Here is a 12171-nt window from a genome sequence, read left to right as displayed (position 1 = left end):
TGTATATTAGAAAGTACTGTGAGAGTGACTGAGAGCAAAGAGAAGTGTAATGGTCAGAGAACATTAAGTGTAATGCTGGGTAAAGAAAAATTTTACTTTCTAAATGCCGCATGCAGATTTATTGCAGGGACAAAATGGATGTGTAGGCACTGAAAAGCTCTAAGCAAACACCTTCAATTCATTTTCAGCCTTACCAGAGTCCTTCTCCAGGACTTGAGCTGTATCACTTAACTTTCTGGTGTTTCATAAATACCAAAAGGTTACATTGACGCTACATATTATTAAGGTTGTATACTCAAGAAGACTTTCATTATGCTGAGATCTCAGATGAAACTTCAAGGAACCACAAAACAAAATCAGCAGAAATGTCCATAATTTTGTAGCACTGACATGAAATTTTTTTATGAGCTACCAAGAACTTGCACTTACTAGTTTTAACAGGTGACAAGCTTCCCAGCAGTATGGGCAAGATTGAATGCATTTTAATGATGAATCTGGATGTGTCAAAACTGCTGTGAAGCCCTTCTACTCCCAATACTGCCAACAGACAGCAAGGAGGAAAAGTAGCAACTGATGGCACTTCTTTCTCAACACTACCTACCTCACTGCTTCATGTAAGCTTTCACTTTGACAGTTTTAGTTTTACCAACTAGAGAGGACATCAGGGGTTTTTGGTTTTGGGGTTTTTTGTTGTTGTTGTTGTTTGTTAGGGGGGTTGTTGTTTTTTTTTGGCTTGGAGCTTTTTTAGGGCTATCTAGTGCCGTGCCCTAGACAGCTCTGTTCAGAGTCAGCCCCTGTTATAATATCACTTTTTCTCTCTTCCTATACAGTCTACTAGACTTACAGATTTATTGAGATTCTATTTGGCTGGAAGCTCATTATGCAGTGTTTCCTGTAGCTCCCATATAGGACACATTCCAGGCAACAGATAAAAATATCTGTACCACCCTTTGTTTTTCAATTCCTTGACACTGCTGTAAAAAAAAAAAAAAAGCTTCCCAGGTGGAGCACAGAGAAGAGGAAAAAAAAAGTATAGAGCTCCAAATACCAAAAGGTAAAGAGAAAACACTTGGATTTTGATCAGGGCACACCAAAGTAACTATATGTACTGCTTTAAAGACACAGACTTGCTCAGACTTTATTTCATTCTGTCCCATCCTCAATATCTGCAAGACACTTTCAATCAGGTCTGCATATTGAAGACATTGCCTGAGTGTTAAAAAGTGGCAAGAGAAAATTCTTCTATCCATACCTGACCATTTCATATTCAAGCTTATCTCACAGCTAACAACTTGTTTTCCATTCTTTACTACCTTCTAGACTTGTTATCTTGCCTCAATTCCTATTTACACTCTTTTTATACCACCTGATTTGTTAGTTCCTAGACCTGCAAATCCCCTTCTCCAGTCACCACCGTCTCAGAAATCACTTTTCCTTCAAAGGTTTCTCACCCTTCCTCCTATAAGCAGCTGTGCTGTATGTCATTATCTAGGCAGGATTTAGACTGATGACTCTACAGTGCAAAGAACAGGCCTTATTTACGTTTGTGAATCCTTGTCTAACTTTATGTTGCTGTATAAATGTTTAATAGGTACTAATGCATTTGCTGGAACACGCTAATACTCAGTGTACTGTTTGGATACAATCCTCGCTGACTGTCAGAAGCTTCTGGAATTAAAAAAAATGCAGTTGTTTGGTGACACTGCAGTTTCAAAGTGAAAGGATCCAACTGTTGAAATAGTCCAATGAACCATCACAGCACTGGAAATGGCCTTATTTACTGTTCCCATGTTTGGATCAGGATAGAGTTTGAAATCTCAGTACTGTGGACATGAGGCCGTACTCAGTTACAACCACTGTACCTTAACTCCTCTATCTCCAGTCCCTCAAGGTCACGACATTTAAAAAAAAAAATATTTCAGATCTTTGCTTTCTCTTTAATGTTGGCTGAAGAGTCTAGAATGGTCCCAACCACTTTTCACACCAGTCTCAGTATGATTTCCCTCTGGGTTTGACTGTATCACGTCCTGTGTAGCATTAATCGGAAAACAGAAACCCCAGTAGCAGACCAGATGCAGAGTTTTTATTTCAGGGACCAAATAGAAGCTGTGATTCACCAGTGACACCACACAAGCAGCGACTGCTCAAGCAAACAGGGAATGTATGATGCCTTGGCCTCAGGGCCAGTGAATAAAATACGGTGATGCTAACGGAGAAAATCCAACAAGGGTGGCAGGGAAGTCAGGCCTTCATGTCATCTAGTCTCACACTAACACTCGTGGAGACAAACAAACCACATCACAAATTTCCACAATTAGTATGAAAAGAAAAATATGGGGTTTGTTCTCTCTGTACCAGGTTGCTCCTAATGGTGAGACTAGAGACAAGTCTTATCCCACAACCTCAACAATTTGTGCACTATTGCCATGAAATTCAGAGCTAGAAAGAATCACTGTTGTGGCATGTTCGTAGGGGCTCTGAAACAATGAGTGCTGGATGGTGCCCATCCAGCCATCCACTTTCCAACACTGCTTCCTATGATCAGGTTCTCTTTCTTATTAATTTTAATACAGTTTCAATGATAGTATTCTTAATGTCTTATCCTTGAAAGAGATTTGACCAAGAGATGAACTGAGAAGGTTTTCACAATGGCCAGCGTGCACTAGGAAAGAAAAAGCTATATCTCATGGAAGCAAGTCTAAGCAAACGTCAACTGTAATAGAAAAAAATCCTGTAACAGTGAAATCTATTGAACTTTATACAGTTTCTTCCATGGCATAAAACACACTCCACCACTTCAGTCACTTAAAAGTAGATTGGACCAAGCAGTACAAAAATATATTGCAGGGCCACAGCAATATCAGCACAGCAGTAAAAGAGCTAATACTTTCTTTTCTCTCATGTTCAGGATTATGCATGACAAGATTTCAGTACTAATCAACATCTATTTACCTGCAACCAATGCAATTTTCAGAGTTCAGATTTGGTGTAAATTCCTATCTGTCTGGGAGGAAAGAGGCACACGATTTATCAAGTGGTAAGCGTTACAGATCTGAAGGGAGGTGAAGGGAGGGGCAAGGCTGCTTAGTGCAAGTGAGTTAGGGACAGAGACTTTCAGAAAGATCAGAACAGAAACACTTTAGAAAATCTGCCCCTATATGACTGAAAGCTGAACTCTATACAGAAATTCCCATTCAGCTGCAAGTGTTCAGCTCTTGCGGGAAAAAAAAGCACCAAAACCTGTCCACAATTCTCTACCTACTGCAACTGGTGTCAGGAACATCTCCCCTGAAAATGTAATAATTTTCATGAGCTTTCCAGCTCATAAAATATCAAAGCTCACATGTGAGAGGATTTTCACAAGAGAATGTTTTATTTTGCCTCTAAATAACACAGTTTCAAGTTATACAAATAATCAAAAGGATAGTAAACTGAGCAACTAATCTTATACAATCAATTCAGAGCTCACAGCTTGTAGGAACTCCAAACCTGTTGCTGAATGTATGCCCCACCATGAATTAGTTTTGTCAAGGAATCCAGACCTAATTCACAACAATATATTTCTGTAGAAATAATAAAACTTCTTTCAGAGACATTTTGCTTTGTCTCTGGCTCCTTCAAAATGTAACAAGCTCAGATTCAGATATGATTAGACTACTTTGCATTCATTCTGGTACTGAACGGATTTATGATGCCTTGTATATTCACAGAAAAGTCACATCTTCAAAAGGTTTCAAGCATGAACTGCTAAGCCTTGGGGACTAAAGAGCCCTTTAAAACTGGGGTCAATTAGGCATTTAGATTCAAAAATAATAACTAAATCCATTTGGAGACAAAGGCCTATTGTATACCAGTCTTCCAGGAAAACCCATGGGTGGTTGAGAATTACTTGGGAAAACTTTGCGGAAATTAATTCTGATTCATTCTCAGTTCTTTCTTCCACACTGAAAAGAGGGATCTATGGAGGCTGAAAAGCATTGGTGGGTTCACCCAGGGTCAGGGAATATCTGGCTTTCCAAATGAAGAACTAGAAAATGTTCATAGTTCCTGGGACACTGAAAGAGAGAACCAGAACCTTTCCTGCCCTGGGCTCACTGAGAATCTGGGCCACCACCGGCTCCAGCTACAAGGGGGTGGATGTACACTTAGAAGGTACTGCAGGGAGTACAAATTGCAGTTGTCAAAGCTTATGTGGTGCAACAGTTCAAAGGAACCACATCCTACCCTCTGCTCAAGAGGAAGAAAAAAAAAAACCCAAAACCACCAAACCAAAAAAAGAGCCCCACTGTTCCTCATCATACATTACTTTCTGTTATTAGGAAGACACTGTCAAGCTGACATGTACATTAGAAATCAGAATTTTACTCAGGAATTTTGTATTTTTTATATATATAAAAATTAATCATTAGGCTACATAGTTCTTTGCACTAGTTTAAAAAAAAAGAAATATCATGCTATAGTAGGGGCTTTTACAGTTATCTTTATAGAAAAACACTATTGTTTACTCTTAACTCTGCAATCATATGTTAATAATTATCACCACGAAAGCTATTTCAATTCTTCCAAGTTATACAACAAACTAGACAGTAAAGACAGCTTTGAATCTTTGAACATCAGGTTCTTATTTACTACGTTAGCCTATTTTTAGGTCAAAATTTTACACACCTGCTGAAAGCACTTTCTCTACATCACGCAGTTCTGGTAAAACTGCTTCAGGTACCAAGCTGCTGAGGAGGAGCTGTATAATCTTGATTCAGTGCCTAATTAGAAAACAAGACACTCTTACAGAGAGCTAGGAGAAAGACTCCCAGACTTAGCAGGTGGAGAAGACAGTGCTTCCATTATGCCACGTTATTTGCTCAGGAGTGATAACTGAGTTAGGGTATAACCTTGGGAAATCATTAATTAACAGACACTCTGAAATCAGTGTATAACTGCTATTAAATAACTGTTCTTGTTCTTGAGCCTCTGAAAACAAGCGTTTACCTATTATCTACTATCAGGCAGCCCAAACTTGAACATCACTTGCAACAGTATACAAGCAAGATGGTCACTGTTGTATGAATTAACCTGAATTCTCAAGCTTAGTTCTGATTTGATGCAACTCTCCAGAGAAGGCCTTTGTACTGTATTTTAAATACTGCATTCAAAAATCAAGGAAGCAGTCGTCTTCTGCCAATAACTTTGAAACTCACTTTTCTGGAAGTATCCATAGTGCACTTTAGATGAATACAGAAGAGAGTAACAGTGCGTAACATACATACCTTTGGCAGAGCTCAGAGAAAGAGAAGCCACAGCTCTACAGGTATTTTCTGGACTCCTACTGGAAAAGAAAAAAAAAAAAAAGTGTCATAGAATACAATAATCTAATGCAGTTGTTAGAAAAAATGAACAATAAAATGCTTTCTCAGTCTAAAATAAAAGAAACCACCACCCTGGGGTAAGCAAGAAAATTTGACAATTATTTCTAGCCCATCCAGTTCAACTAGCCTTGTTATCTTTTAAAGCTAAGAGTCACCATTTGCATATGAATCAGCTTTTATGAGGCAAGAGCCTCTGTGTCTATATGAAACCCAAGGCAACATCATGTGTGTTTATCATTCTGTAAAGAGAAACAGTGCCAAACTTCTGCAACACCCACTTAAGCTGCTGAAATCCAGAGAACTGAATGTGCTGCTGTTAGCATTTGTTGTCAGGGATATGTTTTTATCTAATACATCAGACACAGACTCATTCGGTGACAAGAAAGGACTAGATTCTGTAATAGGTTAAAATAGAGACAAATATGAAAACACTCTGTATGCAACTTATGCAGAATAACTTCTCATCATATTTCAATTTTTTCAAGAGCGTTCAAAATTTTCTAAAAATACCATGAAAGTTGGTAAATAGCTAAATTCTCATAGTTTGTCACATAAATGACAGCTTGATTGACGGATATAAATGCTCTAATACTACTTTAACTATGTTGAGTTTAATACGAAGTTACATGTGAGCCAGGACTAGGACAAACATTCTTATATACAATGAAATCTGCTTCAGAACTTTGGCCATTATGATTTTGTCAGGTGCCTTCTTACTTGCCAAGGACACAGCCTGTGGAAACCTATATGTAGGGATACAGTGGGTGTGCCAGAGAGCCAGGTCCCTCCTGTGGACATTATGCTGCTGCTTCTCCATCTTGCAGTCTCTCAGGAAAGTCCCTCCTCCTGCCTGGAGACACTGGCCTTTGCCTGTCTTTTCCTCCAGAAGAAAAAATTGGGAGCAGAGCTGCCTAAAAAGACAGATCTCCAAAAGCTGGAGTATTTCAATGAGATCTAAGCCCTCTAGAAGATCTGGTTTAAGGATCTCTGCTCGAGGTTAAATCTCATTTTTTCTCACCTCATTAAGGCCATATAGTGGGAACCCACCCAACAATCTCCCCCATCCACAACAGGCACTTCTGTACACGTTTTCAAGAGCAGGCAATAGCAGCTGGGAAATTCACTCTCTCCTGCTACTACCACCAAGGACAAACAATTAGAAATAGCAGCAAGTGGTGGAATTAAACTTGTACTCTCCAAGTCTAGTGAGAATGATACAAGCAGGGCCCATGCTCAAAGCTGTCTTTCACTTCATGCTACAGAGTCACAGGACAGGTAGAGCTCAAAGTTTTGCATCATCATTGTATTTAGATCCCGATAAGGGAACATTTATGCTTTCTGTATATTCCCAGTGAAAAGCTGTCCTCAATACAATAGATGGTGCTTCATTGTTTTTCAAATGGTGGATCAGTAGATATCTCTGGATGCGAAAAAGACTTCTTCCCAGTGGGAAGGGCATAGGACAAAAAGTATTCATTCAGCTGGATATATACCATGTCCAAACTTCCCTTTCTCATACTGGAAGTTTTATGTGTGAGTCAGGACAGCTGTAGTCCTGAAGCAGAAGGAAAAAAGAGCAGCTCTCCAAGACACCTGTCACCAGAAAGGACTCCTAACTACAGTGGCAGGTAACCCCTCACATAAAGACCAGTCCATTGTCCTGTGCAATAGAAGCCCTTCTGGGGAGCTGCTCTACACTAGGTGGACAGCCCAGTGCTTTTCTTCACTATGATGGTGGTGAAGCATTGGAACTGGTTGCTCAGAGTAGTAGTGGATGCCATATCCCCGGACATGTTCAAGCTGGATGGGGCTTTGAGCAACCTGGTCCAGTAGGAGGTTTTCCTGTCCATGGTGGGGGATTTGGAACTAGATGATCTTCAAGGTCCCTTCCAACCCAAACCATTCTAGGATTCTATGATTTTCTATCCTATTGATCCTTTCTCAATCACAAGATTTATGCATCTGTTGATATGCTCTTGTTGGTACTCCAGTCAATGAAGAACTTTTCCCTCCCTGTTGCTCTGAGAAATAAAATGCCTATCAACTTTCCTACCTCTTCTACCCTCTCAGAAAGCAATATGTCTCACTGCCTACCAGAACCCAGAAATAAGGACTGGGGCTAGGAACACTCCATCCCTTTTCACTCCATCTCCTCAGTTTCTGAGCCTCATTTTCCTCAAGAGTCAACAGATAAAGCCCACCACCCATAACCATGTCATAACACCACTGGGCATAACAATCAGATACCATGTGGTACCACTGATACCCTAAAGGCCCTTTCACCAGCATACATTCTGCCTGCATGCCTAGCTTAGCTGTGTTCCTGTGTCATTCAGTCCTTAATTTTACACTTACTGTCTGTGAAGTGAGAAGAGTAACCCTATTCTATCCAATTTGGGCACTAGGGTGTGTTGGCACCCCTACAGAGGAACTCTAATAAAGAAAAAAGAGAGGCACACTAGCAATGGCACAGCTATATCTTCCATTTCAGTCCCATACTTACTCTGGATCCAAGCTATCCAATGCCTATCTTATGCTCTAATGCCAATGCTGTTATGGAAAGTACAGTTTATTTTCCATCCTGCCTTAATTTATGACAGGTAAAAGCTGACTACAGGTTACCTGTAATGTGACAAACTTGGATTGTTTATCTGCACAACAGCTTTAAACTCAAATCATGCCCTACCCTCAGCCACACAAATAAATGCCTCTGGAAATAGAAACAAAACAAGAAGAAACAGAGTCAGACCTCTTTACAAAAAAATAAAAAAGGTCTGGATGTTTTTGGCTAGAACGTAGAGTCAAAGGCCAAGAACAGTAAGTGAGACACATATACCCTGATTCCAGCAGGAATTCCTCAAGGAAAATCCTGGACTTTCCATACACCACAAAACAGCCAAAAGACTAAGTATAAAGGAGCAAACATTATTATGAATAGCAGCAATAGTAGGTGTTATCATTAGATAAGTAACTCTGACATGAACCATTCTTATCTAATGTTAATTCAGAGTGCCAAAGGGCTGTTCTTTCCATAGGTTTGCAATGGAGGAGAAAATCTTTGAAAGTCCAATTAAGTTCAATCAGTAACACATGCTTCCTACGGATATCCCTGAGGATCAGACACACTTTGCAACTACATTCCAAACAGCTTGAAAGGCAAAAACAGAAAAATTAAATTCTACTTTTAAACTTTGGATTTACAGCTTGAAGAAACAGTATCCAGGATGCTGCCTGTTCCCTGCAAAATGGTTTGGTGAGGGCAAAACATGCAGAGATTTCCTTCTGGCAAGTGCAATAATCTTTTTGGTTAGGTGGCAGCCATGCACCTTCTCAACAGCTTGAGCCAGATGAGAATACAGTATCTGAATTATCAAGTTGTCGATTAATAATGGCCAGTCTTCGCGAGCGAAGATTTGGGAAAGGTCATTAACCCTTCGAGCCTGCGCAGTGGATTTTTTTTAGGTGAGACCCAGCGTGCGCTGAACTGAGCCCACCCTTTAATCCTGAGGTTCATCTGCCGGGGCCGAGCAAGCTTGGACAGTGGCAGTGAGGTCCCCAGGACGTAGGTTTGTTTAGAGTGACCTTCTCTTAGATGGATTGCCTTACAGGGCTGACGAGCTCCATCTGCCCGGGGGGCTGGGAATCGAACCCGGGTCGCAGCGGTGAGAGTTCTGCACCCTAACCACTAGACCACCAGAGGCCCCTGTTTTCGATTAAGTAGTATGCAAAATATGGCTCAAGCAAATTTTTTAAATTACTGACAAAAGTGAAATGTTTGGCTATCCAGGTAGAAAGTGGCAAAAATACATATTCTAGATACTGTCATTAAAGATGTTGCAGTACTAGAAGTTGCTGGAGGTAGGAGGAGCCCCTTCTGGGCAATCTTCCTTGCATCTCATGCAGAAATCTCATTATTAACTATCAAACCACCCTTTGCAGTACTGTCTAACTACTGTGCACCATGAGCTTTTCACTTTTCCCTTGTGCACTGTTCAACCTCCCAGACAATATTTCTGCCACACCTGCTAAACATTCAAGCAGCATCCAGTTAGAAGACCTGGCAGAGAGAATCTATCTGACAAAACTAGATAGTTTTCTGTACACAAAACCCAGTGGGAAGCTTAAACAGAGATGTTTTGTATCCTAATATGATCTGTGCTGTGACAGAAACGGTAAGAACATTTCCCTGTTGTTCTTTGATTTTGATGGAGTGAGTATTGTCCTAAATTTACTGTTTCGAGTGTCAACTGCTGAATGTCTGCCCTTCTCTAACCACATCGTATCTTCAGGTGGAGATGCCTTCCTGCCCCTCGTTCCTTGCTTCCCTAGAGCATATGAGCCAGGCTGGTGAAATGCAGAGGTTGGTGCCAGGCTGTTCAAAGCTTCACTCTTCATCATAGCTGCATGCAGGACCTTTTGACTGAGAGGGATCATTCAACTGCAGCATTATTATTAAACAGCTCACTCCTGAATATCTCAGGCAAAGTGTTAAGACCCATGGGAACACGGGTTCTTCCAAAATGAGCTCCTGCCTTGTGAGACAGGTCCAGTGGGCTCCAGAGAACTTGGTACTATCCTATACTATTTGAGCACTATGAAAGTATTTCAAGCTTAATGTTTTACGCAGATTCCAGAATTACTTCATTTTTTAACCCTTTCAGGGAAAGGCTATGGAGCTCCCTGGAATAATCACTAAAACTTTTCGGAGCCGATCTTCATAGCTCAAGCATGCTGACAAATAGGATCCACGTTTAAAAGAAACCCAAAAAAACAAACACACACTCCCCACCCCCATCCCCCCAGCGTTCACACTATACACAAGCACATGCTTATTAGAAAACAAAGAGCATGTATATCCATCCTTCTACCCACAAGAGCCTAACACAGTGCCAATTCTCGCCTGCAAAAAGTAGTCTGGCACATCAAAGGATGATTGCTGTGCCACTTGAAATAATGTGATGGCTGTCATTTTCCACACACTGCCTGTGAAAGACAGACATGCCCGGCTCTGCAGAGTACGTGACCCATCAGAGTCAGCATCCATGTCTGTAAAACCTGAGTGCTGGGAGAAGGGAGAAAGGAGAGGGTACGGAATGGAGTGTCACTGTCTCTGCCATTTTGGAGCACTTGTTCCTTTTCATCACAAAGTAGTCCGTGTGCAAGGTACTGAAAGTTTAACTCACAGCATACAATGAAAATAAATCATCTTCCCCAACTTAATCACTGACTTTCAATGCTTTTTTAAACAAAAAGCCAGGAAAAGCATCAAGGAGCACAGCAGCAGTGCTGCTGTTGAAAGCTCTTAAAGCAAACATGAACATGCTTTTGGAAAAAATTACTTAGGTAATGCAAAGAAGAAGGGAAGATCACTAGAGGAAGCTAAAAGGACACTTTTCCCCCCACCTCTAGCTGTATGTGGACTCTAATCCTAGCAAATGGAATTGTTCAAAAGCGAATGTAGGAGGATAGGGGGAAGAAAGGGGAGCATTGTTTATAGTACAGCAGGAGCCAAATGAGGAGAATAACTTCTGTGCAAGAACGGAAGACTGAAAGGAAATGGGTAGGTAAGGACAATTGTAGGATTTGTACAGTACAGAAAAGAATCCCTTCCATGTAGGATGCAATTTCTTCCATGGAAAAAGATGTTTCATCCATGGAGCTGGATGATGTAACTCCTCTGGAATAGTAACCTTTGAGTGTCTGTTATCTGTGGTTCTGTTACTAAGCACGTTGCGGTTCTTATAATTAGCACTTTATCAGCTAAAAAGTCAAAACATTCCTTGCATCAATATTTAGTCTTATGTCACCTTTATGAGATGGATGTCAACTAAGACTGAAAGGAGTGTCTGGTGTGAATCATAAATGCTTTAAAGGGTTCTCAAAGTACGAATACTCAACACTTTCTGAAAGTAAACTTCCTGGAATAAGCTTCAGGGTCACTTCACATCAATAAGCCTTTCTGATATCCTGGCCATTTCCCCTCTTTTATAGCAAACAAAATGGAGGTGCACAGTGGCACCCGACAGCTTCTTTAAAGAAATCTTATTTACAAATCTAAAAGGAGGCAGGGTTTTTTTACCAGTTGTCAAGCACTTCAGATCTCACTAGGAAAATTACATTCCACCTGCAGAATGCTATAGAACAATCTGAAAACCCATTGAAAGGCATATAATAAATCCCATGGGATTTAAAACAAATGCCTACCAAAAAACCATTGCATTCATCTAGCATCCACACAAGCTTCTGAATGGACAGATTAAGCTAAGTGGTCTGCTTGTTGACCTGCATTACTCAGTCCACTACTGTGAAAATACTCTCCTAACTGAATTGTGTCAGGACCAGAAATACATGCAGAGCCCATATTTTTTAACTAATGGCATTCTTTTACCACAATTACTTCTATGTGGACTCCTTCTCTGTGGCACCAGGGGAGTTCAACCAGGCTGCTACTTACACGTGTTTTTTTTGGGGACTGCTTCAAAGATGACCATAAAGAAAAGAAAGTCTGCTTTCAATAGATTTAAGTCAGATAGGCAAGGATCTGCCACTAACAAAAAATCCTAAAGGGTCTACATAAAGAAAACTGTTGAAAAACAATTATTTAAACTGATGGTATGTTAATTATTGCCCTGAAAATAATTTCATTAAGCCTCTTTACACAAATTAAATATTCACACTCTTATTCAGTGATCTCAGAAAAACAGCTAAATCATCTGGAAATGCAAGTTGCAGCAAGGCAAAAATACACCAAAACAAAGTGAAAAAGGATCCCCAGGATTTGAAGGAGCTTTGACAAGCATTCAAAAGA

At 40.4% G+C, this 12171-nt stretch overlaps 1 protein-coding gene across 7 annotated transcripts in view; it reads right to left on the bottom strand.

Moving 5' to 3' along the window:
- SORBS1 (sorbin and SH3 domain containing 1) overlaps positions 1 to 12171 on the bottom strand; it is a 238672-nt gene that overhangs the window by 123721 nt on the left and 102780 nt on the right. For 5 of the 7 annotated variants that reach the window (XM_017806938.1, XM_017806937.1, XM_017806939.1 and 2 more), the window contains one exon: positions 5265 to 5323. The gene's annotated coding sequence lies outside the window, so the exon portion shown is untranslated. The remainder of the gene's footprint in view (positions 1 to 5264; positions 5324 to 12171) is intronic. The other 2 variants (XM_017806944.1, XM_017806940.1) reach the window with 1 other exon arrangement.

This window comes from Lepidothrix coronata, unplaced genomic scaffold, assembly GCF_001604755.1.
Source record: "Lepidothrix coronata isolate B3197 unplaced genomic scaffold, Lepidothrix_coronata-1.0 Scaffold17, whole genome shotgun sequence".
In the NCBI taxonomy this organism is placed as follows: domain Eukaryota; kingdom Metazoa; phylum Chordata; class Aves; order Passeriformes; family Pipridae; genus Lepidothrix; species Lepidothrix coronata.
The sequence above is the reverse complement of the archived record's forward strand: the minus strand, read 5'-3'. Positions and strand labels throughout refer to the sequence as shown.